The sequence below is a fragment of the Anas platyrhynchos genome, chromosome 11, assembly GCF_047663525.1.
Source record: "Anas platyrhynchos isolate ZD024472 breed Pekin duck chromosome 11, IASCAAS_PekinDuck_T2T, whole genome shotgun sequence".
NCBI lineage: Eukaryota > Metazoa > Chordata > Aves > Anseriformes > Anatidae > Anas > Anas platyrhynchos.
Window position 1 is genome coordinate 18326122 of NC_092597.1, and position 22991 is coordinate 18349112.

General features: G+C 46.9%; 1 protein-coding gene across 14 annotated transcripts in view; it reads right to left on the reverse strand.

The window, feature by feature from the left end:
- Nucleotides 1-22991, reverse strand: part of AKAP13 (A-kinase anchoring protein 13) — a 217589-nt gene that overhangs the window by 162019 nt on the left and 32579 nt on the right. For all 14 annotated transcript variants that reach the window (XM_072043421.1, XM_072043417.1, XM_072043424.1 and 11 more), the window contains one exon: nucleotides 7893-7980. The gene's annotated coding sequence lies outside the window, so the exon portion shown is untranslated. The remainder of the gene's footprint in view (nucleotides 1-7892; nucleotides 7981-22991) is intronic.

The following is a 22991-nucleotide window of genomic DNA, read 5'->3' on the forward strand; positions in this document are numbered from 1 at the left end:
GCTTCCCATAAATCCACTTACTGAAACATTTATAGAAAGCGAACAAAAGGAATTCATCTGACAACAAACTCACCCTTTTCTCCTGCCTGTATTATTAATTATCTATGGGCACATTCAGATGTCCCCAGATGTTGCGATCTTTTTTTTTCCAGTAGCAGTTGCCTTTATACTCATGTGCCTTTTCCCAAACAGCTGAACCTTTGGGATTTCAATGACCATGAGGTTTCTGACAGGCTTTAAGGCCATGCAGATGCTTATCTTGCAGGGGTTCTGGAATTCTATTCCTTTTTTTCCCCTTAGGATACCACAATGAAATCCCTTGTGTTTGCAAATTTTGAAGTAGGACATGAAATAGAAGTCCAGGTTCAAGCTCATAAAAGCAACAGTGGTTTTAGGCATTACAAAGAACTGCACAGGTCAGTAAAACCGAACGGTATTGAAACCTTCTCAAAACGGGAAGGATGCCTTTCTGCTCTGTTAAGCATTAAAGAACAAATACAGTGAGAGCTCTTGAAGCCTCTTGTAGAGAAATTCCATGTTATTTTGCACAAAATAAAATGGAAGAGGACAAACTACTGTGCTTGGTCTCTCTGGATATGGTAACATCTGACGGGGTGATCAGAGGCACTGAAACCATTCGGTGTCCCGGTGGGATCCCACCTCTCCCCTCTCCTCTCCTTTATGCACCATGCACATGACTAAATACACTTCAGTGTGAAGTGTCTGAGTTCTTCAAGCTTTTGAAGTTCTGTTTTAAGCTTCTTTTTAAGGTAAACTTCAGTTTTAGATACAGTTCGAGTTTAAGTTTTGCTAAATCTTACCTTTATCTAAATACTTTAAAAAAAAAAAAAAAATCTTATTTTAGCATTTGATTTTAGAAACAACGATCTGTATTTGCAAAGCTTCAACCGCACGCTCCCAGCTGTACAAAAACAGCCCCAGCCATAAAGAGCTTGTGGTTGCGGGTAGGAGAGGACAGCCAAAAAACACACGGAGAATCTGATGAAGTTACAGATCTCATGGAAGGCATTTGAATAGATAAGCAGAAATGCAGAGAAAGCAGGATGACTTTCCAGTTGTAACGGGCACTGCATCACAGCGTTGGCCAGGCTGAGAGTCAGAGGAGGAGGATTTTTTTCCGAACTGTAACAGAATCTGCATCACGCAAAAACAGCTCTGTAACGCTGCAGTGTGAGGATGCCAGTCCTTGTAAGGACTAAACTTTGTGATTTCAGGGGTCTAGAGGAACACTGCCCCGGGTACCCCAAAGCACATATACCCCACAGATATCAGAGCAGCCCTAGGTGTGCAAATCAGCTAGAAGAAAGCCAGCTATCAGCAGACTTTGGCACCGCAACACTACCATCGACAGACACACACATGGTGGGGTAACCTACACTAAAATGTCTTACAAGCACTCCTCAGATCCTCCTTCTTCAGAGGAACAACTCAAACTGCAAAAGAGTTTAAAGAAACACAGGGATTACACTAACTATTCAGCTGGACCCATTTGGATCCGGTCAGTGCTTGCTGGCACCACGGGCAGTCCTGCCACTGATGTGAATGGGCTGAGTGAGGACCGAGGAGCACCGCACCTCTCAGGGCCCTGACTTCATCCTACAGGGCCACAACACAAAAATAAAAGCAAGCTTCCAAAACCATAACCTCAGTCAGCAAGGCACCGTGTCCTCACGGGCACTCCCACAAGCTACGGTTTTACAAAACGTTAATTTATGGAGTGCTTAGAAATATCAGGAGGATTGGGTTTCAGGACCCCAAGTGCTCCTGGTGTAAACTCCACGAGATAAACAGAGACAGGAGGAAACAGCAAGTGTGGGGCAGGCTGAAAGACAAGCTGGCCATGTGCAGATGAGTTCCTGATGGAGCCTTGAATTTCACACAAAGAACTAAAACACCAATGTCTTGTACAACATTACTTTTACTTGCATTGCCTTGTCTAGTATTTTGCTGGTTATCTTCCTGCAAAGTTCACATCTGCAATAACTTACTCTCACCTGGTGGCACTGGGTGAAACCCTGGGTTGTTTGCCTGCCTAGTCCCATTAGCTTCATTCACACTGAAAGGATACCAGAAATTGCTATTCATAAAATGACCAACGTTTCTAAATGATGTATTAATGCCCTCTAATGTGCAAGCCGACAACAACAAAAAAAATTGAGGGCAAAACCTACATTCGGTTTAGTCAGGAGAAATAAACCAATAACCCAGTTCTTCAACTGTACACAGGGAGAAATTTGTATAAATAGAGCAGCTGCAACTGCAGTGACTAAAATAAACCTTAAGACAGGAGATGAATGTATATGCTTCCGGGCATTATGTTAACAAACACAGAATGACATTCCCTGTAGATATACCAAGGCATAATTTTACGTATTTGGTCAGAAATGGGAGGGTGGAGGAGTTAGGCAAGTAACCCATCCAAAGGTTCCTTTGCAAGCACACAGGTAAGTGAAACCAGCAGCAAAAGCCATTGACTGTGGAAAGGAGAAGAGGCGAGGAAATGAGAAACCTCTCCTCAAAGGTGTGGCAGCCCTGAAGTTCCCAGCGCACGGCGTGTACTATCGCAGCTGAGCAGGAAAGTGGTGAGCTTAAAAAAAAATCCCAGATATTTGTATACAATTATCTGAATTCATGTAACTTGCTGAAGATTATGTTTTGTCACTAAATTGATTGCTTATTAAAAATAAATCGCTCGTGCAGCATTTCCACAGGTGATGCTGCTTCCCAGCTGCATCCTGTCTGCAAACAAAACCATATGTTGCCACTCAATTACAAATACAGAGGAGTTTCTCTTGGCTGTGAGCAATGGAAAGGAGGTTTAAACACATTTTGTGTCGGCCTGGCTCTTCTGTCCCTCACCTCCCAAGGACCAGAGGCAGCCCTGCAAGTCACCCTCTGGAAAACCAGGTGGATGCAGTTGGCTTTAACAGCACAAAACATAAAGGAAACTTTCTGATGCCCTCCTTCCCAGCAAAAGAGTGAAAAAGAACTACAGAATCAACCCATTTTTTTTTTATTATTATTATTAAGTTTTGAATGTTGTTGGAGAGCTCAGCACTGTGGCCTTCGCATGCACCAGCCCAACAAACAGAAGCCCAAGAGTTGCTACAGCAACAGCTTAATAACTGCGTGCAGAGCTCGCTGGAACGAAAGCTAACAGAGCGTCACTGATTTAATTGACTGATGATTTAATAAAACGCTCTGGATATAGATTAACTCGCTTTGCTTAATGTAGCTCAGCTTCCTGGTGGCAGGAACGGACCCGTGCTGTTAATGGGCTGAAGCCTGGTCTGGATCATGGGGCTGTGGTTTTGGGTCACCCACCTCCCAGCAACGTGATTTCCTGCTCCCCAGTTTTTCCAGTTATCCTCTTCTAAATAACGAAGCTCCACACAAAGCTAAGGAGGCTGCACAGACATAATTATACATCCACATGTATATATATATATATATATATACACACACACACACACACATCAATCAGGTCAAGCTTTTTCAATGCTATTCCCACTCCCTTACCTAGCTCTGTCAACCCTTTCTTGCTCCAGGGATGAACACCTGGCCAAAAACTTGGGGTTTCAGGACTACATCTCTTCTTTTGCACCACTGGCATCTCACAATTGTCAAAAATCATTGAATGGGTTGATTCCTCCCCAAACCCTGGAAGCAGATCAAGGACTGCAGGGTTAATCAAAGTAGCAGCATCCCCCGTGCCCAGCAGAGGAAGGCAGCAAGCTCTCCCAGATGCACATCTGGATTCTTCACTGCCACCACTCGACAGAAAACCCCCACAAAACTCAAATCACCGTGGTTATCACCCTCCAGTCCATATGCTCAATTTCAAATAAATGAAGATACTGTAGAAGCTGAAACAACAGAGTAAAAGGATTATTAGCTAGCTCTAATTATACAAACTGATCTCATCCTCTTGTCATAAGCCTCTTTCCTGTGTCCGGAATCTATTTGTGCACCATGAAGACCAGCCTTTTGTAAACGTACAAGGGTCATCAGCACAGGGCGATTAATTTCACATTTTACAATACACACACGCTGTCAAACAATTCACTTGTAATAAGATACAACCCTGCCTTCGCTTGTCAATTTTTACTTTAAAATACTACTAAAGGCAAACAACAATTAAGATACCAATTCCTAATCCAAACAGCATTTAAAAAGTAGCTACCGTGTTGCTGTAATAAAATAAAAAACCACAGGCCCCATCTTCAGCTCAAGTAGCTACATCCTAATAAAGTTAAGACCTAACAGTTGACTTGAATTAAAGTGCAGCATGTACGCAAAAGCACACGTATGTTTATACTCAAATTAAGTCCTACAACAGGTTCTGGGGCAGCTGTTTCACGTAGGCATGAAACATTGAGCCCAGGCTCAAATATTAACTGCCAGAAATCCTTAGCAGATCTTCTCGATGCCCCTTCATCTGAGTAAAACCTAGTTGATACCTTTTAATGCACGGCGTAGCTTGAATACACATTTCAGGAATGAATTCTAAGGAAGTCCTCAAAGATAAACCACGTTTGTAAGAGCTGTTATTGACTTTGGGTGCTTAGCTTCTTGAAAAGCCCCAGTTCTCAAAGGAAAAGTAAATCCAGCATTGTCTGCAGAAATGGGGTCCAGCCCCAGGTGTGCCAAGCTGGGCAGGCAAAACAGAAGCACAAAGACTGCAGTTGGTTACCTCTGGAAATGGAGATGTGTTTTACAGCACCTACAGTGCCTCCAGCTGCACAGCACCAGGCAAAATGTGATGGGAAGGGACGAGCAGGATTCGGGGAGGATTTTACGCAAGGGTATAAAATGGATGAGCCTGATGGACAGCTGTCATTAGCACTGAAACGCCTGCAGTGGGAGAGCCTTTAGCCATTGATCCCCGAACTCCTGGCTATAGGATGTGGCCTTACACTAACTTTCTCCACCTTACTGTCCTCCAGACTCTCAGTGCTGTGCTATTTTAAGAACTGCACTGAGCAATGATCATTTCGATATTACCCTGTATGGTTTGTAGCAAGGAAAAACAAAAAACAAGTGCTAGAGATGAGCGATAAGACCTCCTCCTCTGTGCTCTGCAAGGCACGGCACTGGTGCTGTGCTCCCAAAAACACAGGCCTGGAGTGGAAAACAATTCATGAGGCCCAAAGCACCAGGCATATTTGTATGATGACAAATAAGAAGCATTTCCTAGCATGTGCAAACCAGGTCATTAGCCAGTACATATTTTAGTGAGTGCACACATCAATCTTAAATGCCAAAGCCACAGGTAGAGTTGGAAAAACTGGCATCAAGAGCAAGATCCAAGAGATGCCTCTGCTCTCGTTTTGGTCAGAGCTTCTGTACCCAACTTTTGAAGGCACTTTACCTTTCTGAGGAATACATGACTTGCTTTTCCATCTAGACTCCCTTTTCAAATGCTCCAGCTCTCAGCATCACAGACATACTCAGGAAACGTGTGCTCGGTCTTTTTTGCCAAAAGAAGAAGCCTCACCAGAAACCTCAGGTTTCCTACTCGAGCCCCTGTGCTCACCCCACTCCCTGCTATAGAGCACAAAAACATCTGTCCCTGCAAGATTAAGAACTGTTTCTTCTTAAATGCTCTTTTTCTTTCAACTAATTATAGGAAAAATAGCGTCCTCTAACAAATACTTTATTTAGGTAGCCACAGAATATAGTTGTTTTACTGGAGCATCCCATCTGTGGCATTAAAGTCATGAAAAACGCACATCATTCATCAACTCCTAGCAAGTGCTACCCACTCAAAAACAGATTCTACCCAATTTCACCACCTCACCTGCGTTCGAGCGTTTCTGCAACTAGCCCACAAGCAATAAAGCAAGCTTTGCAATCTGTCCAGCTTCGCACCTGAAACCATTTCTTCCGGCAGCCTTTACAAAGCAGTCTTTCAGGCTGGCCCCTGAGGAGCCGAATGGGTTAAGCGCCCACAGGTCCCAGCCGCACCAGTAAATCATTTATTACCCCAGCTCAGGGACAAGCAGCTATGCAGAACCGAGAGCCCACGCTGCGCAGCTGTTCGCCAGCCAGGCAGCTCCACGCAATTATGTTATAACGCAGGATTAAATTTGGGGAGTGGAAACACATCCCTTTATTACTGGTTTGCTTTTTGGCTTTTGGTTCTTGTTGTTTGTTGTTGTGTGTTGTTTTTTTTTCCTCTTCATGTTACGCCTATTTTAAATATTACAGAGTTCATTAACGCGAAGTTCATTAAGCACCAACCACTGTATGAATGAAATGAAAAGACGATCATTACAAGCACAATTATGGAAATACTTGACCAGCAGGCAAATTAAAAAGAAAAAAGGAAAGGCTACGAGGAATAAGGAAAGCCACTCCTAAACTCAAGCACAACTTTTTCCAGGTCCTTCAGAGGAAGCACACCCGAAAGCAGCCGCGATGCAGAGGCTGTTCCCAGGAGGCCAGGTGAGCAGCGCCTGCTGCCTGCACCCAGGGACCGCTGCTGCTGGGCATGGCAGAAATCAGCCCTGGGAAGGGTCTGGCACCTTCCCTTGCAGCAAGCGCTGCTCATCCCAAGCTCCCGTGCTCCAGAAACGAACAATAAGCTAAGAAACTAATGGCTAATCAAACCACAAGTTGCTCTTCTTGTGCAGCAACCGGTGTAGCGTATTCCTCCTCTAACCATGCCCCAGCACTTTCAGCTAGCGAGCAGCTGAGCTGATGATGGACTCGGGGACCTGCCCTCCGCCAGCCACGTCCTCACAGGAATTATTTCCCAGCAAAGTACATTTCATTCATAACTTTGCCAAAGATTTATTTTTTTTTCTTTTCTTGAGATCTGAAAATAGGTATGAGTCCCCTGCCGAACCCACTGAAGAAAACAAACCAAAATAATCACAATAAGAACTTGTCCCCCTAGAGTAACAGCAGTTTATGGTTAATCCGCCCAGCTGCTGCAAGAGCTCAGCAACGCCAAATGACTTGGACCCCGCGCTGCTAAACACGCTGCTTTCAAAGCCCCAGTCTTCCCGGGCTCTGCCATGGAAAATGTGAGATGCTGCAGAAGGTAAACAGGTTAGACACAGCGGGAGGAGAAAACAACTCCCATGCAGTGCTTTTCCTCCCTCCTTTCCTCCCTCAAGAGAGCCCAAGCACCCATTTCCAAAGAAGAGTCTCGCAGTTTCTTTGCTTCAGGCTAGAAGCTTTTGCCAATTCTAGGCTTTTTGGAGAGAATGGGTGTAACTGCATGAGTCAGAGCAGCTCCTGACAGTCCTGCAGCAACTGTGCGTTAGCTTTTAGGTCAGATCCATGCCCTGATCTGGTTCACCGCACCGAGAAGCCCTCGGAACTGAAAAACAAGCCCTGGACACCCGGAATGGTGCAGGACAGGGCGTGGGGCAGGGGGCACAGCACCAGCAAGGAGCCGTCCTCCCGGGGAAGCCAGCCCTGTGGAGCTGAGCTCCCATCCGGACCAGCCCCCAGGGAAATCCTCAGGCTGTGAATGCCACAACCGCCTGTCTGCCCTCAGGACATGCACTCAGTGCCTTGAAATAACAGGGAAGAGCAGCTGGTGCCCTAAGCGTTAAGTGAGATTTTATACCATGGCGTAGGCTCGATGGAAAGGGCGAGACCCTGCAGAACTGCTGCGAGTTCACTTGTGAGAGCATAATTCTTCACATAATCCTTCAGCACTCTTCATACCATTCTATTTATTTATTTTCTATTTTGTTTTTCTTGCTTCTTCTGAAAAAAAAAATATTTTATGGCAAAATAATTTGTCGAGCATCCCCTCTTGCTACGAAGCAGGTAAGCTAGGCAAACCCATTCTCCAAAACACCTCGCCTCAGTGCTCACTTATACGCGAGAGCTGCCAAAACATTTGTCCTTACTTGAACTGCATGAAGCAGTACCGTCACTCCAAGATGTCCTTCAGGGCCTTCCCCCAGCGAGCACAGGGCAGGACACGAGGTTCAGCTCCTGCAAAAGAGGAAGAAGGAGTCAGTGGGGTCTGGGAAGGTGTGGGGAGCAGTGAGGCTGCTGGGGAGCCTGGTTTGAGCACCCAGGCCAGCCCTGTAACACTTAGGCTGATGGGGATGGAAGCCACAGAATCATTTGGGTTGGAAAAGACCTCTGTCATCAAGTCCGACCGTTAACCTAGCACTGCCAAGTCTACCACCAAACCATGTCCCTAAGCACCACATCCACACATCTTCTGAATACCTCCAGGGATGGTGACTCAACTGCTTCCCTGTTCCAGTGCCTCACAACCCTTTCAGCGAAGAAATTTTTCCTAATTTCCAACCTAAACCTCCCCTGGTGCAACTTGAGGCCATTTCCTCTTGTCCTATCACTTGTTGCTTGGGAGAAGAGCCTGATCCCCACCCCAATACAACCTCCTTTGAGGCAGTTGTGGGGTGCGATAAGGCCTCCCCTGAGCCTCCTCCTCTCCAGGCTAAACAACCCCAGCTCCCTCAGCTGCTCCCTCCTGTGAACCCTCTTTATCACAAGGCATTTTGGAACAGGCAAAAGCACCAAATGCAGGCGATAGCTGGCAGACGGCTGGCAAATGAAGCCCAAAATCTAGCAACAAGCCTCTGCCAAACCCTTATGGGCTGCCTACACTTTTCCACAGGCAGATTTCCTGCTCTGAGGCAAAGCCTTCCCCTTGCTCCAGCCCCAGGGCTGAGCCTGGTCTACGGAGCACACCTGGAAAGAGCAGTCAGAGTGGATTGAATGGCAAGAGGAGAAAAAGCACAGGTTGTGATTTTGTTTATTAAATAAACGCTGTGTGGGAGATTGCATTAGCTAAATCAAAGCTATCGGGGCACCTCAGGCCATCGTTTGGTTACCACACTGGGAAGGGTTGCAGATAGGCACCCATCACCCCAACGCAAGCGCGCAGCACCGCCTGCTCCTGTTGGACCAGCCAGAGGAGATGCTGCCCCTACGCTGCCTGGTTGGGAAAGCATCTGTAATCAGGGAATCTCGCAGCCTGATCCAACCTGCCGAGTTCAAAGCGCAATTACAAGCGCATCAGGAACAATGGCAGAGCTGGTTACTGGCTGGGGAATCAATTGTGTTGGGTGAATTGGCTGGGGAAGGTACAACACTGGGAGATGATGCATTGCAAAACAAACCTCCTTCATTCATCCATCACAGGCACAGCAGAGCCTGAACGATGCAGTGTTGGTTGGACACCTGTGCTCTGAGAGCTGGGACTGAAACTTTTCTGTTTTCTGCTGGCAGGCTTCTGCTGGGGAATGGGGAGAGCGTTTGGTGAGGTGCTGCAGGGCACTGTGTGCATAAAAGGCATTTTACCACAAATATACACTTCAGCACAGAGCATTTCAAATTGGAAAAAGAACAAAGTTTACCCTCTTGTTCCTCCTAAAGTATCAAGGAAAAGAAAGAAAAAGAAGGAGCCCATGACTGTGCAACAACAACTTAATTCTGGTGTCACACATTTCTAAATTATATTTTTGTGGCAAACAACTGCAGCAGCAAGAACTGCCTGAATTCTTCAATCCCAGGCACGGGAAGCAAACCTTCTTTGGATTCATTAACCTGTAAAAATCACCCCCCCAGTCACAAACCAACAGCCTGGAACTCCCCTCCAGCATTCCTGCAGTGTTACTTGCAGGACCGCGTGTTAAAGCACGGTTACGGTTTGATAAAGCAATGAGTAACTACATTAAGTAAGCAACATTAACCCAAGGCTCCTACTAGCGAGCCCGTGTTGATCTGAGAGGTTGGTGATCAACACCTCTCTCCAAGGCACACACTACAGCAACAAAGTGGTTTCACTCATTTGGGAGACCAATAACTTGGCTTTCGATACCATACAACTCTCGGGCAGAGAAAGGAGGGTTTATTGCTACTCCCGTGAGCTGGCAAGCAGCATGGGCATAGATACTGCTGGTAAAGTACCCAGTGAGTCTGCTGTGAATCACTGCGGGCTTTTCATCATATCCATTAAGGAATGAGGGTGTGTATACGGAGACGCACATGCAAAACTCACTTAGATGTTTGTGACTTGGAAAGTATTAGCAAGTGGAGAAAATCAACTGGTTTCCCAATGCAAAAGCAGCAACACCGACCGTAACATCCTTACAGGTTGTTTTGTTTGCTTTAATTCTGGACGATTTCTTAGATTAGTACAGAGAGACACAAAGAATATTGAGAAGTCTTATGATACCTTTCAGTTCCGTATGTGAACTGCACAACCAGTAAAGCTGTCCAAATCAAATAATCCTTTCCTTAAAGGTCTCTCCTCCCCATGGAAATGCTATGGGATAACTCCTGCATGCGTAAGCACACTTTTAAAAAGTAAAGGTAACTCATGTGAAACTGGGCAATTACATATGTAATTTTTTTTTCAATAAAAAAGCTCTTTTCCCAAAAATAGAGCCTGATAGCTTAGAGGTGATGAGCATCTTTACAAGCAGAGGAGTCACACATCAGCAGGTGCTCTCTGCACATTTCTAAGTGAACCGAATGACCGCGACTGCAAACAGTGAGAGCCGGAGTCATCCTGTGTTTAAATCACACCAGAGCAGTCAGCTGGGAAGGGAGAGGGCAGAAAAGGGCAGAGCAAAGGTGGGCAGAAGCAGCCAGCAAGGCCCTCGTGAAGGCAGGTGCTCAGCAGGAACCAAAGCATCCAGACCTCGGGGGCAGTTGCTCACAGCTGGCTCTCTGCAGAGCCCAGCCAAGCGAGCAGAGAACTCCCTGCCTGCCAAAACACGGCCATCGCAGAGGAAAACACTTCCCAGCTTGTTCTTTTTTTTCTTTTTTTCCCTGAACACAAATCCATTTTCTCATTCTGAGCAGCATTACTTGTTTTCTTCTCTGCACACTGATAGTTTTGACACGTAGAACGAGTTATCTCACCATCTGTTTGTAATTGCAGTAATGAAGCTTTCAACAAACCCAAAAAACAGCACCAAGAACAGGGCACTAATGGCCTCGGAGATGAACTGCTCATTATTTTGGATTATTTGATACAGCTGGAACCTTTGGATAGCCAAGACACCCAAACACAGCCAATCCTGCAGCTAAGGCACCCAAACAAACCTCTGGAGTATTTCCGAGTTTTGGCTGTTGCGCGTTACAAAACCTCCTTGCAATTTCATATCAACTGCTGTCCAGGAAAGCCCTGCTTCCCCTCCACAGCTCCTGCTGGATGCACATCTGCACGCTGCTGCTATCTTGTTGCTTTTAATATACGGCCTATACTTACCCATCGTGATGCTCTCATTGCAGGACGTCCTCTTCCTGCCTCTGCTCAGCCTCCCAGGAAAAACTGACTCATGAGACCTTTTTGGAAGTTTATCCCATGCTCTGGAACCAGGCTTCCTCGTTATTTAGGGAAGGGAGCCTGGACATTTCCCACAGTCACATGCTACGGAGCCACCTTGGGAGCAGCAGCCTCTTTACCGCACGGGAAAGCCAAGCGGGTCCCACCGAAGCTGGAGAAGAGCAGCACAACTCGGTGGGACGTAGCAATTTGCTATGGCTATGGACACATATTGGCAATATAAATGGGAAAATAAAAATTCCTTTGCCTAAAATGTGCTCTACAGATGGAAAGGCAAAGCGGATCCGCTAACCACTGCCTCACACTAAATCTCTACCGGCACAGCGGAGGGCAGAACGCTGCTCATCACATTTACCACCCACACCCCAGGTTCCTCCAAAATTAAACAGTGGATACGTTTTGCTTAGAGGGGAGAATCCGAGATGGCACGCTGCATGAAGAAAAGCTAAGAATTTTAAAATAAGACAAGTTTTCTTTCCCACCTCTTGGAAATCCAAATTAATGGATTCTAGCGAACAGCTCAATGTTATTGTTTGCTCTGCACCACATGCAATGGCATGACGTACAGATGTTTTATTTTCTTTCGTATACACTGAGTTTTAGCCTTAAACTCCTTTGAAAGCACCTTCTTGAACTTGTGGCCATGGATCTTTCCATGTCGGTGGAAGAGGGAAGCAAGGCAGCACCCAACCGAGCACTTCCCTGCTCACTCTCCTTAAAACCAGACACACATTTTCCCCTCCAGAGCTTCGAGACAGATCCCAAAGACATTCTGGGTTTGCTGTTTGCAGTATTTTTGTGCCCCGTTAGAGATCTCACCAAGACACTAAGAGCAAACAACTCTCGCACAATACCTGACGCTGGAAGGCCTTGGGGTGCCCTAACATTCCAGCCCCCTGGTCCAGGCCTGAATGTGACACCGCTGCTTGGGCAGCAGCCCAGGGGTTTCGTGCTAGAATCTGTCTTAACTGTGACCTGTCTCAATTCCATCTGAGAAATGGAGCGAGGTAGCACTGCACCGCCGCAGGGATGAAACCAAGTCATCAGCAGCTGCAAGGCACCCTAACTAAAAAACTAAAAATATGACTGTGGAAATGAGGAAAACAAAAAAACAAAAAACAAACAAACAAACAAACAAACAAACAAAAACACTTTTATTGTGCTTAGAAAGCAAATGATAAGGACAAAACATACATATGTTTTACATATTTTAGGGAGGTGATCGTCCCCCTGTACTCGGCTCTGGTGAGGCCGCACCTCGAGTACTGTGTTCAGTTTTGGGCCCCTCGCTACAAGAAGGACATCGAGGTGCTTGAGCGGGTCCAAAGAAGGGCGACGAAGCTGGTGAGGGGCCTGGAGAGCAAGTCCTATGAGGAGCGGCTGAAGGAGCTGGGCTTGTTCAGCCTAGAGAAGAGGAGGCTCAGGGGTGACCTTATTGCTCTGTATAAGTACATTAAAGGAGGCTGTAGAGAGGTGGGGGTTGGCCTGTTCTCCCATGTGCCTGGTGACAGGACGAGGGGGAATGGGCTAAAGTTACGCCAGGGGAGTTTTAGGTTAGATGTTAGGAAGAATTTCTTTACTGAAAGGGTTGTGAGGCACTGGAACGGGCTGCCCAGGGAGGTGGTGGAGTCACCATCCCTGGAAGTCTTCAAAAGATGTTTAGATGTAGAGCTTAGGGATATGGTTTAGTGGGGACTGTTAGTGTTAGGTTAGAGGTTGGACTCGATGATCTTGAGGTCTCTTCCAACCTAGAAATTCTGTGATTCTGTGATATTGCAGGCAAATATCTGTACCTAGCAGCCACTGACACATCAGTAAAGCCATTCAGCATCCCTTCGCCAGGCTGTCCACAGACCCCACAGGTAAATGCTGGGAGGGGACAATGAGGCTCAGAAAATGAAGCAAACCACCTGGGTGTCACCTCTCCACCCACGTGCCCGCACGTAACGCCGCCCAGCATCCATGTCCCCACGCTGGTGGCTTGTCCCCTGCCTGCAGAGGAGCTGCTCAGGGTGCCAGGCTGCCTGGGTCTGCCAGGCATGACAGGATTACGCTGTTTCACTGCTCAAAACAACATGTCACCGGAGCTGCGTAGCGCCTAATTATATAAATGAGATCTGTCTAATGTTCCTAAACCAATAATGAAAGAGAAGGTCCAGTGATGCAACAAAAACCTGCAACCCGGCGCTCAGATTACAGGCGGGTTGCACAACAGCTCGAGCTATTACACAGTGAGGCAGCTCCTCGGACTCGTATCGGGGATCACGTTTTCCCGGAGACACCGCCTGGCTCCAGCCATGTGAGATCACCCACATCCCCCATCAGCAAGGAAGGAGTGAACGGGAAGCACTTTGTTTTAGCAGCAGTGCCACGCACAGCAGAGCACAAGAGATGCCCCAAAGCAAACAGCCATCCCTTCTCTCCATTCCTCTTTGCCAAATTCACATTCAAACTCGAAAAAAGCATCCAAAGCCTGTCCAAGAGCAGCGCTCACCCTGTCCGGCGCCAGGTCACGTTACAGAGTGGGGACCGCTTCCAACATACCCCTAGCAGTGCCTGCTACTTCTACTGCCATGGTGACTTCTGCTCCCTGTTGCAATCCTGTTTCAGAAAGCATCATCAGCACCGGGTCTACAGGGGGAGATCACCCACAAACTGCGACAACAAACGCAGCAATGTAGCTATTTGATGAGCACTCACAGCACGAGAATGCACATTATGTGGACGAGAATGCACATACCCTGAGATTTCCACGTGTTGCCTTTTTTTCTTTTCATGAATAGGTTCAAATACTTCCTGATAATACCGATCTCTGTTCATAGCATTGGTACCGCGTAACTGAGAAATCACTTGGCTTAAAGTTTTCTTCTCTGCTGTATTGAGCTTTTATGTCAATAAACACAGTGCTGAACTGCAGTTTGGCAGCATAATTTTCGTTCTCTCTGTAAAGCGCTCAAGTGAAAAAACACTGTACCAGTATCAGGGCTGGGAGGCATTATTTGGGCTTTCAAAAGGAGTTACGTGCCGCAGTCAATGCAGGTATTGAACAGTGAGGGACTCCAGAACTCACTTCCACGTCTCGCCCACCGTCCCTCCTCTGCTCCCCGCCATCAGAAGGGCACTCAGTGGCTGCTGCGGGCTCTGGGGCTGCCAGCAGCGGGGCTGGCAATGAATGGGGCTCTGTGCGACAGCAGGCAGGGCTCGCATGCCTCATTTCAGAGATCACTGAGGGCTCTGAATGAAGCCTGTGGGCTCACCCCGTGCCAAAGGGCCCACAGCTTGTTTCTGGGTGCACTGGCACACGCTGCCCTCCTGGCCAGCCAAGCCCCGGGGAAGCAGCCTGGGCAAGTGGGAGCTGCACAAATATCACCGAGTGCGAAGCAGCGAAGCTGGGAGAATTACGTGGCATTTGTACTCTGCTTCTTTACATACAGGGCCATTTCTCCAACAGCATAACTTATCACAGGGCACTGCTACAAGCCTTTTTCAACAGCAGCAGATCAGGCACTTCACGTCATGGGGTGGCTGGAAAACTAACAGTGTGCAGCCGCAGAGTGCCTTTTCAGGGGGTTGTCTGATTTGCTTTCATGTAGCTCAGCTTTTATTTTTCCCCCTTCTCCAACAAAAAGACCATTTTCATTCAGTTGCTTTTGTTTTTTTCCTCCCTCTCAGGATGCAGAGCCCTGCAACAATATCTTTAAAGAGCCAGGTCACGGTAACACAGCACAGAAAAGCTGTGTTTTTCCGAGCAGAAAAGCAAGGGCTGTTAATAAATTGCATGAGCACATCACACAGATTTTGCCCGACAACCAAACAGCCCAGTGCTTCAGTAATTCATGGGGAGGAAGTACAAGCTTTTGCAACCTGCAAATATATTTCCAAAACAAGCCTGCAAGCATCCATATAACTTGTGTCCAGAATACTGGCATCAAATACTGCCCCAAACCTGCCATTGCTCTGCATTCATGCAGCAAGGTTGGGTGCTGGCTGTGCCTGCACACCTCTCCCCTGGGTTTATCACATGGGCTGGAGCAGCCAGAGCGTGACCTGCTCCTTATTTTCCCTGCAGAACACACTCCTCCCCCTTTATCAATGGCGAGTTACAACACTGGCACCACCATGACTTCACTGGCATCCTGTAAAAAACAAACACAAAAATAAATGCCGGTAAGGTTGCGGGCAGTTACCAAACCCTGCTGTGGGCACACAGGGAGTTACGCAGCCCTGCTGACACATCTCCCCGTACCTTCCTTGGCAGACTCGCTCCTCTCTCCTCCTAACCATCCCCTGCAGCAAAGCATCTTTGGTTAAAGCAATGACGGCAGTTTTTGCTCAACAGACTGCTCCCCCCCCACCCCTTGAAGTGCAGCAGAGTATCTCATTGATCAGCGCAGTGCAGGAAAAACAAAGAGTTACAGCTGACTGTAATTGCTGATACACACCCTTTGGCCACTGCACCTGTACCTGCCTGCTTGTGCAACAGCCTGGGCGTCAACAGCACCAGCAGGTACTACCCGAGCATGAACACGGGAACACAGCAGAAGGCACTGCCCACATTTCCACGTGCTCGCAGGGTTTCCGACATGTATCTGCCCATCTGCACCTGTGTCAGTGGTGATTCACCCGCTGCAAGCGCAGCCCCGAATCTTTTGGATCTCCACTTTCCCATATTCCTGCAATTGATGCTGATCCGTTCGCACGTTGCCTGCCTTCCCCAGGACTTGTCATGATCCTGCACAACAGTAAACAGGGTTATCTTGAAGAAAGCAAAACAAACAAACAAAAAAAAAAAAACAACGATATTTAACTGGCCATCCTGAGCTGAGAGGGACTTGTCAATGGTATTCACAGCCGCACAGCCTCTTCAGTACAGCACAGTTATCAGGACCAGGAAAGATACTGCTCCTTGCACTGTTTCAGCTGACCACAGCCAGCTTGGGGCAGCACATTTGATTACCATCTGACCCAGGACTTGTTTTTTTGCTAGGAACAGGGAAAAAGAGACAAAGCAGCACACAGAGATAATGGTTACAGGGAGCCGAATACAGTTCTAAAGTCCATCTGGCCAACAGCCCGTATCACAGGCACAGGCTGTCCTCGTAAACAGGCTGCAGGAGTCATCCTAGACCCACCCCGGGGCAGTCCTGCACACGCAGGAATTACCCCCCCACACGCAAACCACTCACAGATCCATGGTGCCGCTCCAAGGCCACGGCGTACGGAAAGCACCGCGGCTGCTGGGCACGCGTGTGCTCCTTGCACGGGGCACGCCCGGATGCTCGGCAGCGTGACTTACCAGGAAGATTTAGGGCCAGATTTAATTGTCCTGTGCCTGCTGATCAAGAGCATACATCCCCTACTCAGAACCAGAAAGGAATCAGTGAGCTCAGCAGCAAAAGTAGTACTCACGCTACCATTTCTTGGGACAGATACCTGTCCCTAACCATAACCAGACAAACTGACAGCCAGTCACTGTCTAAACCACTTGCCTATTTTTAGGACACCAATTTGCTTGGTATCTTATTTTTTTCTGATGGAAAATGTTTTAAGGCAGGGACCATGCCGTGGTATTTAATATTGTTCTTACCTTGGGTCAAATACCTTTACTCTGTGTTTTTCATTTGTTGATGCTTGAGTTATCTTTTTCAAGATAATGATTTCACTTTTGTGTCTTTTTTCCCCCTCCAGGTGCCCTGCCCTGAACAACAGCAGACTTAAAAGTACGTATTACTCTGCAGATAACATCTATTGCTAAACACCACTTTTCTGATCTATACTTACGAAGCGCTCCAAGATATGCTCAATTAAAATGCTCACCACGATGTCTAAGGGCACGTGCACTTTTTTCCATAGCACAGTTAGGACTAGGAGGGTAGATTCACAGCATGGAGGACTGCGACACACAGATGTCAACTTACCTTTTGTGGCACACAAACAGTAATAAATAATATGCTTCAGATATATGGAAAAGTACCAGTACGTCTACAAGTGATAGAAAACAAAAGGTACTAGAACTTAATGCCTGTCCAGAAATCTAAACAAAAAATGAATTTAGTTTTTAAGAAAGCATTCTGACAATCTCCACATCTTCTTGATCCATCTAACCCACTTCTTAATGTTAGCAAACGCTCATCATGCTGTTTCCCCACAAAGAGAAAAACACAAGGGGTACACAGAATAAGCAGTTAGCACTAGAGGTTGCTAGAGATCACAGATAACTGATCACATCATAGTAAGTGTTAGTGTCACAGGTGAAGAAAGTCTGTTTCACAAAGAATTGTACCGTCACACAAGCTTTTAAAATGCCTGCTTTAAAAAGGCAAATAAATCTTATAGCTCTTAGAGTGCCCATGGAAGACTTAATGCTTCATGGTGCCTAAGGAAAGCCTGCTGGGCTGAAGGACCTGAGGGCTCTCCCCATGGGCGGCAGGGAAGGGCTTTTCATTTACATCTAAAGTCTTGCTGGTGACGCAGGAGTAGGAGATCTCCTGAGAACTTCAGGTGGAGAAAGGACAAGCAGCAGAAGCCGATTAGCTCCCAAGCAACAGAGATCTCTTCCTGCAAACGTCCTGAGTGGCCAAGGGCTAACAGGTATGCATGCGATTAAGAAAGAATGAAAAGGGTGGTGGCAGACCGGGAAAGAGAAAAAACAAATTGTTTTCCAGAGTTTCTACAAGATTAACATCTATCTATTGACTATGCTTTTCCTTTGGTATGTTAGGCTGAGAGGCTGTTTCTGTTCCAGGCCTTTTATGAGACAACGTTAGGGTCAGAAGAAAGTATTGGGATCATTTAAGTTCAATTGCTTCTGTCACAGGCTGACAAATTTCACCCATATTTTCAGGATTACTTCAGGATTAGCCCTGTCTGTAAAGGCTCACAGGAGAGATTCAAAGCTGGAGGCCAAGCCCAGTAACCCCAAAGAACTTGTGTTCAGCAGCTTTGCCAAGCAAGAGCTTGGAGTACAGCTGGTTTCCTCTGCAAGTTCCACCTTCCAGCTGCCAGAGCATCAGGAGAGGAACGAAACAAAGTGCTAGGGCTGGAAACAAAAACTCAACACGGAGATACGGCAAGAGATCAAACCCCATTTTGTTGCCAGAAAACCTTCTCGTGAATGCACTCATCTAGCACCTTCCAAGCATCACCAGAAAATTAGGATTGGACTTTCCTTTTTCATCCTCGAGGCTACAGAACGAAGTTGTGAGCCACCCAGGACTAAAAGCTTCCTCCACACCTTTGAAACTTGAATCTACTTTCTCTGACCTCATATTTGAAAAACCTAACTCTCTGCTGGGAGTAAAACACAGGTTCATGATTTGTATCTTGCATGCTCCACCTCTGAAGCTCCTCTGCTGGCCCCAACCATTCCTTAAGCAACCGAGGAAATTAAATACAAAACATTGAACAACAGGGAGGGTCAGAGTTAAACCAACAAAGACAAGGAAATTGCGAGTTAAGCCTCCTGTTTTGCCCTTGATTCACCTTGCTGTGTTCAGCTGCTGTTCTGTTCCCAAATTCCTCCACTCTCCTGCCACCCCGAGAGTGCAACAGGACAAAGCCAACAGCGGGGTCTATGCACAGCTTACGTTCTTCCTATCAATTCAGGCTTGATGTGAAAACAGAAGTTTAACTGGTTTGGAACTTCACAAAGCCAGCCACATTTAACAACTGATCTAGGCGGCATTATCCCAAAAAGGGCAGAGCAAAGTGACTCATCCAGCCCCACTCCCCACCACCAAAGAGGGGGGCCCATTCCCATCCTGACCTCCACGAGAAGGCCTCAAGCAACACCCACCCACTGCCAAATGGCATTTTCCTAGAGACTGAGGGCACCAGTGCCAGGAAAGAGTCCCATCACCCTGTTTTACCCCTTTAAAAGCTGGGCACAGGCTAAGCTGGGCCTACAGCCCAGTCTGGGAGATTTTAGGGCAGGGGAAGCACGCTTTGGGGTGCCTGTTCCCTCGCTGCTGGCAGGGAGGCTCTGCAGAGCTTGGATAGCGTTCGCCTGGGTTTTTAGCTGGCTGACATCAAAGGAGCTGAATCTCCTCGTCCCACAGTAATCGCTAATCAGTTGCTAGGATGTAAGCACTCGAGGCCGCTGGAGAGCCAAGGCCTCGATGCCTTCCCCATTGCTCAGCAAAGCGTGCACTGCTTTCAAAATAAGCAGGTCACCGAGGTCGGCGGCAATACCGTCCCGCTGGTATTAAACAGGGGATGGAGCTCGCTGCTGGATTAGAAGGGCCAGTGCTCAGCTCCAAGATTATCTCAAGAAAAGGAGAAGGAAGAGTCCAAGAATAACACAATCTGCTCCTTAAACACCTATGGGAAATGTGTTTTTGTCCTTTCATTTGACTAGAAGGTACCTGTGCACACACAGGTGTGCTTATGTTGCCTTAGAGCAGATTCAACTACATGTCAGTGCTTCCTTAATGAGTTTAGGATCAATCTTGATAAGAAAACCAAAGTTTTATTAAACATATTTACAAAAAGTAAGAAATCCAAACAGTTGCAGTTCACACTGATGAAGGAACAGAAGTTGCAAAATGTGGAAGTTATTTTAATAACAATAAACAAACGTGTAATGCAAAAGGATATGCAGAAAAACATCACTGTCTTGAAGGCTATTATTTTCACAGATAATGAAACTACTGGAAATAATTGGGTGAAGAATTTGGTATTTTTGTTTGTTTTGCAGGGTATCTTACAAACATTCAATGACATAATGCAGTCACAGGTTCTTGAGCAAGACCATAGGAACTATACCTATGTTGGCTGTATCTTTACTCAGCATTTTAAATATTGTCACATAAATATCCACCAGGCACTGAAAGACACACTGGTTCTGACAGCTACAGGTTAGAAATCAACAGAAAACTTAAAAGCAGTCAGCATAGAAAACTGCAGCACCATGAAAAGACTCGTGAAAGATTTTTAGTCTTTTTCATCACCCAAACTCTCATTACAAGCTCATCTGGTTTCTTATTGCCATTAAGGCTCCTACAGCACCAGTACCAGAACATGCAGTGCTCGTTGGGTGGTAATCCAGATGTGCTTCTTCCCCAAAAAGCACCACCAATCTTAGCATGAAGCAGCAGGACAAGCCTCACATCCCACTATCTTACACACAGAAATGAGAGGGAGCGATATTTATCTTGCTGTGGAAAAAAAAAGATTACAACCTGAAGTGTGAAAAAGCAGCAGCACTGGTAAACTGGCATTTTCCCTAATTAAAACAAAAAGCGCTGTCTAAAACAGCCTCCAAGATGATGAATTTTCTTCAGTGATAGTATATGCTATTTACAGTCATAGTCTGTATTCGCTGCACTTTATTAATGGATTAAAGAAGCTTCATAGAACTGTACAGAAAGGCACTTCAAAACCTGTACATGGAGAACGTGTATGTATTACACAAGAGGGAGAGGATGGGCTACATATCAAGTGCTGTTATGAATTCAGGAAACACTAAAAGCATCTTTTATCCTCACCGTCCCAGGGGAAAGATCCAACACTGCACATTTTTTCCAGTTAAGCAGTCGTGTCCTTTCTCAAAGCCTACAAGTTTGTCTTCTGACCAGAAGCAGCTGATTGCTACCATGGGGCTTCTCCGGAACGTTTTAAAGAAGTGCCAAACTACCAGCCCACCAAATGACTTCAAAATACAATTCCAAGCATTGCTCCATTTCTGCTTTTTAGAACAACAAATCTTCTCACGGCACTTTAAAACTAAAACCCCCAAAAGCTGAAAGTATAAAAGACAAGACTACCATTCGGGGGACTGAAGATGTGGAAGACGTGCTGGTAAACTGCTCTGAGAAACATCTGCATTACGCAGGGAATGCAAGCCACTTGGAGAATCCAGCCGGGTCCCTGCTTTGCATTTCCTTTCTCAGCTGAACGTATCATTTGCCAGAACTATGCATTTCTCAACGCTTTCCAACCGTAATCCAAATCCTCTCTTTTACTGTGAGACTTATTTTCCCAGAAAGATCTCCCAATCCAGTCCCTGCAAACAGATCTTCCATCACCAGACCAGAGATGTACTTTACTATTACTACTATTTCCACAAGCATCCAGGGTGTTAACAAGCAGCATATGCGCGGGGATGAGGAGAAGGAGGAAGTGCGATCAACATTTTTTACTTGCTATGAAAGTCATCTCGAGCTTCCCACGAGTCTGATTCCGCGCACACTTGCGGTAAGGCAGGTTGTGTTACTCTCTTGTCCAATGGTTGCTATTACTGGACCTGGCAAGGCAGCATGTGACACAGAAAAATGCAGCTGCATTTTTGGCTTGGAAGCCTCTAACAAGCCTGTGAGGCGTGAGCCAAAAGGCCCACATAAAAGCAACGGGGAAGAATGCAGATTCATTCTTCTTTTTATTGTAAGCATGTGTGGCTTTACTGCACAGTCCCGATGCACTTTGGCACAACAAAACGGGGAGGAAAAAGGACACTTCCCCCAAGTAGAAGTCTTTTAGAGTTACGAGAAGGGAGAAGTCCCTTCCGTCAGGTAACTCAGGCTCCATCCACCCCAAAGACCCGAGCCACGTACATGCAGGGCAGACACCCTCAGACCACAGAGCACTTGAGCCGTGCCTCTGAGCTATGTCACTACAAGACTCAGGGTAACGTCTTTTAGTTTACAGAATTCCTCCCTAAAAGCCTGGACACCCTCACCTGAGGTGAGGAGGCTGAGCTCTCCGGACATGCCATTTGGCGCTAGCAATGAAGTCTGCAGTGCAACAATCCTTGTGCCTCAAATTCCTCCATTAAAACACGCCATTGTGCCCTATTTGTTGCTCTTACCTCTCAAAACTGATCAACCATTTCAACCTCTGGTTTAAACGAAGCCAAACCAAACACTCCTCCTTCTTACCCTGCTTACAACTGGGATGGCAAGCAACAGGCAGAAGGGAGTGTGAGAGCAATGCGGGCTATGCCCTGAAGAAAACGTCCCAGGACTCCTCGTTATGGGCAGCTCAGGGACACTGGAGGCCAGCAGCTGTCCCCGCAGCACATCGTGCTGCCCGCCTGCGAGCAGCCCGGCACCGAGCCAGCTCGGCAGCAAAAGGCTGGAGGAGGGCATTGGAAAGGGAAAACGGGGCACCAGGCGTTGCTCTTCAGTGCCAACAGGCAGCATGAGCCCAGCTTCATTTCCATCCTCAGGAGATGTTTGGCACTGAGTGGATGGAGCATGAGAGGAGCTAAAACCGAAGTGGACACATTCAGCATCGTGAAACTGCTAGCGGGGCACCTGTCAAAGTGCTCACTCTGCTCCATCCATCTGCTGCATCAATATAACTCACCTGGGGAAAGGGACCCCTTAGTCCTTTCTTCTCCCCTAAAATAAAGCTGAAAAGCCAGCAGCTTGTGTTTCTTCCCCTTTGGAAGGCTCCCACCAGCGAGCCATCTCTCACATCCAGCTTCTCTCCCCTTAAAAACTAGCTTTGATCGTGCTGGCCACACAAACTTTCTCCACATCAGCATCCATGACAATTAACTTCTGTAACAGGCTCGTGCCTTTCCTCTCAGGTACACCATGTTCCCAGGGATGTGCTGCTGGTACAAGGCAACACAAAGCAGAGCTGCAGGCAGCGGTGGCGTGGACTGGTAGCAAAGCACCCTCAGGCAGACAGGAAACACCTACCAATTTCTGACAGAGGATTTTCCAGCCCC